General features: G+C 38.4%; 1 pseudogene; it reads right to left on the bottom strand.

The window, feature by feature from the left end:
- Positions 1-981: 981 nt before the first annotated feature.
- LOC142441847 (U2 spliceosomal RNA) lies at positions 982-1,159 on the bottom strand (annotated as a pseudogene).
- Between the last annotated feature and the right edge of the window lie 5,238 nt (positions 1,160-6,397).

The following is a 6,397-nucleotide window of genomic DNA, read 5'->3' as shown; positions in this document are numbered from 1 at the left end:
GCAGATGGGTTGTAGGTGTCCACTGTCCTCCATAGCCTGCTACAAATTAATTGTTCACAATTTTCGATCTAATACTTTTCTCTTCACCCCATATTTCAATTTTTGTAATTGTCATCTTTGGATCCTACCAGCTGGTGTGCTTCTTCTATGTGGACTTGTTTTTGATTCCTCACTTAGAAGGCTGCTTGTTTGATCGGAAGCCATTAAGATCCTAAGTGAGCGCTGGGCACCATCTTTCTTCACCACACTTCGCTATAGCAACCTTATCTTCAGTGACCATTTCATGAGGGGGAGGGAAATGTAACCTGACTCATCCCATCTCCCCCCACCCCAGTTTTATTGGTGCATAATTTACATATCAATTGAATAGTTCACTTGTTCAATCATATCAAGGGGGAATTGTACAAGCGCCACAACATCCATCCTAGAGTGTTGCCTCCCCCAAAATGTAGAATCCCCCCAAAATGAGTATCAAGCAGGGCCATGATGTAAGAACTAATTGTTCTTAATATCTAGGATTTAATGAGAGCCCAGAATTCATTCCTGGGTTTATGCTTTTATTTTTTTCATTAATTTCCTATAACTTGGGTATTAATATATATATCATGTCACTCCGTAGTTCAATCATATCAAATTCAATTGTACAATTGCTTCCATTGTAAATTTCCAAACACACTTTACCTCCTGGGCTTCGTTAGGACATTTCATTTTTATCTCCCCAAAGCATCTATAGCACACACACCCAAACTCCTTCTAATGTCTTCTTTCCCTGTAGGCTCAATGCCCCTGGCTTTTATTTAGTGAAAAGTAGAGCAACAAATAACACAGCTTCACAAGGGTGACCCCAATGAAGGCATACCTCTGCGTTACCCCCTAACGTACACCAGCATAAGCAAGACATAGCAGAATGGCTGTCATGATATTGCCAGAGTAGTCTGTATCTTTTTCTCTTTTCTTTTTCGTAATCTGCCCCCCAGAGGGGGGTGTGACACCTGTCCTGGAGGTACTCCAATGCCAGGACTATGCGTAGAGTGGATGGAGCATCTCCGGGCTCCCAAAATCCGTCTGATATATTGTCCTCAGATAAAAGATGGATCAGATATTAAACTGATAAGAACAGGCACTACACTTGATCTTAGCTAAAAGGCTGATAAATGATAGTAGTACATATCATTTTTTTATTAAAAGATCATTTTATTGGGGGTTCTTGCAGCTCTTATAACAATCCATACATCAATTGTATCGAGCATATTTATACATACAATATTGCCATCATTATTTTTTTAAACATTTACTTTCTATTTGAGCCTTTGGTATCAGCTCCTCTCCCCCTACCCTCCACCCTTGTGACCCCTTGATGAATTATAGTTATTTTCATGTTACACCAACCACTGCCCACCTTCCCAGTATGAATCTAAAAGCAGCATACAGGTCACTGATGCAGGGAGATCTGGTTTGTCCACCCACTGATGGCATGCCACTTTTGGTACAGGTGTCTGCGTCCTCAGACATCTGGGTTTCCGGCTTAAGTCTCAGGGCTACAGGTGTGTCTGAGATAGAGACCAGTTCACCTAGTGGGGTTCCTGTATGGGGTCTCACTGCTGCAGCTGTATGATTGCTGTTCTATTTGACTTTGATAGCAGTGGATACTCGAATACCTTTGCTTTCTTTCACGTTTCTTTAGGACCGCCCTTGCTGGTTGATACTCTATATGTAAAACAGTCTTCTGACTTGGCACTTTTGGTGTGCTCCTTCTGACAGATCAGCATTCAGGAGATGCACTGCAGCGCCTGATAATCTCATTGCATCTCATAATATTGCTGTTCCGCAGTCCTTGTATAACCATGCTCCTGTAATTTTTATAAGAAGTGATGTTGCTGAGTGTTTATAGAGTTAACCCATTTGCATACTGACAGAAGGTTGGCGGTTCAAGACCACCAAAAGACACTTTAGAAATAGGGGCTGGTGATTTACTTCTGAAACACCAATCAGTTTGACCCCATGGCATGCAGTCTTCTCTGCTGCACACAAGGTGGCGTGAATCTGGGTTGACTTGGTAGCAACTCCTTTTCCACAGGAAGCAGTGCCCCAAACGTTTGGAGTTCTACTTCCTGAGCTTTGGTGCTCTTCAATAGTTTCCAAAGAGAACAATAAATGCTATTGAGGCAAGGTCTGTTGATACTTTTATCATCAATCTCTCACCATGTTAATATTTCTTAAAAGAAAAAAAAACAAACCCACCACCTGCAGTGAGTCAGTGTCGACTCCTAGTGACCTGCCATGGATCTGCCCAACTGTTGACCGGGCCCGAAAGCCCTGTCTTTTTCCAGTGGGGATACTGGTAGCTTCCAGCTGTCCACTGTGGATCACAGGTCAGTGCATAACCACTACACCACCAGGGGTCCTTAATATCTTTAACAAGTTATTATTTTTAACGTTATTATTTTTTCCAAACAGTTTTGTTGGTTTATAATCTACATATCCTACAGATCAACAATTCAGTATTTCCATCATATCAAGGCACAGTCATCACCACATCAATCTTCGAGTACCCCTCTCCATTGCAGCAACTGCCTTGTGCAGCCACGACAAACCACGACCAGTTCCAGGGCTCCCTCCCCACTACTTCCTTCATGGTTTACTCCACAAATCCCCTTTCTCTCCTATCACCCATCCCCCAAACCTGCGTTCCCTATAACCCCTGCATCAATGATTCTCATGATGTATCCACTCTTCCTGTGCTCCACAGCTGGGAAACCCAACACAAAACAATAACATCCAACCAAACCAGAAAAGAAACAAAAAAAACAAAACAAATCGTACTAAGGTGGCAAGGCTAAAATCATAATAGTGTGTAAAGACAGAAATACAGATAATGCATAAAAAGGAAAAGACTCCCATCAACATTTAAAATTGCAGGGAGGAAATTTCCGTTTTGGAACCAGTAAGGGATCCTTGCTCCCAGTACAAATTCAGTTCATGTCAGTAGGGGTGGGGGGTGTCAACTGGCCAAGTATTGACTTTGAACCCACATAATTAAGCTTACAATAGCCTCAGCTTGATTAAGGCTGTTCGAGACTCTTTGCTTTTGTCTGCCGCTCAGTCTGACTAGATACTCTGCACATGGGTTTTGGGCTCCCACTGTCCTCTATTGCTTTCTCCAAATTTGGTGTTCATAAATTTCGCTCTGATACTCATCTCTTCAACATACTCGAATATTGTAATTATCATCTTTGGATCACACAACCTGGTGTGCTTCTTCCTTGTGATTTTTTATTATTTTACTATACATGGAAACAGTAATGGAAAATAATTAAGGAAGTCAACTGGCATATCTTTTTGGTGAAGGCTACTTTATTCCCGGGTTTATCTACAATATTTGCTTCTTTTAATGTACTTTTCTTTCATTAAAAACATGTTTGAGTGTACCTGACTTGAAAACAGTTGTGGATTAATTTCAAAATTTTGTAGAAAGTGTGATTTTCATGTCATGAAAGACAGGGGCACCTGGAAATAACACATCACACTATTAGATACATATGAAATATGTGCCCTAAGTATTAATATTGAAATATTGCATTTTCTTTTGATTATGAAAACAAGCTAAAAGCCATCATTTCTGTAAAATTTTACTTCTACAATGGAACTAATGTTTCTTATGATATGCCTTCCTGGAGTATTTATTTTTCAAATGCTTCCTTTGATGTATAGATTGTTTCAAAATTAAAATTAATACTATGTATTGAGGCAAAATGTAAAAGTTGTATTTAATATATATATAAAGTTGAGAAAATAATTCATGAGAGTGACTTAAATTGAGAGTGAGTTTAGATATTTTTAATGCTATGTAGAAATGATTACTTAGAATTAGAAGGGGACATAGATTTAAGAATTGGTGGTTCTAAAATCAACACATACACAAACATAAGCTCCACTAGGAAAGGTAGGTAATCGGCAACACCTATCCTGCTTCCTTCTCCCTAAAAACATGATAGGTATCACCGCTGTGTAGTGTGACTCATCTTATTTTCAATGTAGACGTATTAATAATTCATTTCTGTATTGGAGGAAACAGATTTGTTTGGGGCAGCCTGTTACTCTGGGGAGGGCTGGTGGTTTTCTGTAATTGCTCAATTGCCTTATATTTTAACGATTATTAGTTTGAGAAATATTTCCATTATTTGTGATCAAATAGACATTTTTTTTTATTTTTCTTGACATCCATTTGAAGCAATTCCAGGACTGAAATTAGGAGACCAGGGACTAACATTGCTTAGTGATCAGTTGTTGCGTGCACACACTATGAATCCATTCTGCTGTGGTGCAAACCACGGTAGCCTCACTACTTATCACATGATTTGGGATTATGTGACTTCTTTAAGCCGTCCTTTTTTCTTTTGTCAAGTGATGAATTTGAAAGTGCTTAGTCCCTAGGAATATGCTAACAAACAAATAGATATGTCACTGCAGTTCTTTTGGAACCATACAAAATTATTGGCTTAAAAATTAGCCTAATGAAATTGGCCAAATACTTAATTATTTCACCCCTATTGTGATGGGGAATAAAGACAAGGCTTTCTGCACCCATAACGAGTTACCATCTTGGAAACCCACAGGGGCAGTTCTCCCCTGCCCTACACGGTTGCTAGGAGTCTGAACTGACTTGATGGCAGTGGGTTATTGCTGTTGTTGTTGAATGTAATGGTGGCAACTGTTTATCTTTGTTGAGGTATGATATTAACTGATAACGATGGTTTTGCTGACTTTATAGGTCCAGTGGGCCACATGTTTCCCACCCAAATCTATAGCATTGGACCTAACATCTTGCAAATTGCTGCTTTTGTAATGTTCAAAAAATTAGATTATTTATATGTTATACTTAATCTGTTTATGTTTATATGTAGATTACATTTATTCATTTTAGTATATTATTCGCTTATATAAATATTAAACAAACTTTTGTTTAATATACATTTTCATATTGTATTATGAAATATATCATTTAAATGATCATTTAATAACATTTCATACTGCATTTATATATAGGTCCCTTTGTGTTATATAGGGGCATTCCAGTGGTGTATGGTTACATGTTGGACTGCTAACCACAAGGATAGCTGTTCAAAACCAGCAGCTACTTTGATGGAAGATGATGAGATTTTCTCCTCCCATAAAGAGTTACAACCTTGCAAACTCACGGGAAAGTTCTAATTGGTCCTAGAGGATTGCTAAGAGATGACTTCTACTCAAAGGAAGTGGGTTTGGTTTTGATTTGGGGGTTGGCAGGAGTCCTGTTTGGCTCATGGTTAAGCACTGGGCTGCCAACTGCCAGGCTAGTTGTTCAGATCTCTTCTCTGAGGGAGAATCGTGACACTGCCCGCTCCAGCAAAGATGTATGCCCCCCAAGCCCTAACTAGCAGTTCCACCGAGTCCTATACTGGGCAACTAAAGCCAAATTGACTTAATGGCAATGAGTTTGTTTTTGGTTTGGGGTTATATACCTATAATTAGAATGAAATGTATCCTGTGATTTGTATAATTAATTTTACTCTCAATTTTAAGTACCCAAGATCTGTCGTTTATCATGAAATCTCTTTATCCAGTTGCAGTTAATGATATGCTTTTTAACCAAAACCACAAAGTGTTTTCATGAGATAATTATGCTGGACCTTCACAGATGTGTTAAAAATTATTTTTGTATGTATGCACAGAGCTGACAAGGTATTCCTAATGTGTCACTTTGCCTTTATAATAAGTTATAAATAGTGTTCATGCATAATTCTTGGCTTCATTGAAATCCAATTAGATATTTTGATAGGACCTCTTAAACCTTTTTAAATTTAATGTTCTATTTTATAAATTATATTGGAAAATATTCAGATGAACACATAGACTATGAAGTTAAAGAGAAATGAGCTTCCATATGAATAGTAGTAAGATGTATTAATGTATCTACTTGTAAGCAGGATAATTTGTAAATAGACAATGTATATTAGCTAGTGGCTTTGATTGGTAATGATTTTAAGGTTTATTATTTTGTTTATATACACTTTCTCAATATTCAGAGTTAAAATGCAATGGCCAGAACACCAGGAAGTCTCACTAGAAGTCTGTGGACATGGACTCCAGGCCTATTAATGGTGACGGTGGCTCTCTGGAGCCAGCAAGGGAATGGACAAGGTCAAGGTAGGTGCCAGCATGCTCTACTAATTTGACAGTGGATGCGAACTTTTAATTCCTCTGGTGTGATGCAGGTATGTTGGTTTGACATTTTAAGAGCATTGTTATTGTAACTGTTCCATAAGCTTTTTGTTGAAGTGTACTATAATGCTTCTGAACCGGTTAAAATGAGCTAGAATTAGCTAATTTAGAGGATGAGGTTTTAAGCCACGTCTTG

Source organism: Tenrec ecaudatus, chromosome 2, assembly GCF_050624435.1.
Source record: "Tenrec ecaudatus isolate mTenEca1 chromosome 2, mTenEca1.hap1, whole genome shotgun sequence".
Taxonomy (NCBI): domain Eukaryota; kingdom Metazoa; phylum Chordata; class Mammalia; order Afrosoricida; family Tenrecidae; genus Tenrec; species Tenrec ecaudatus.
Note: the sequence above shows the minus strand (reverse complement) of the source record. Positions and strands in the feature narration are given on the sequence as shown.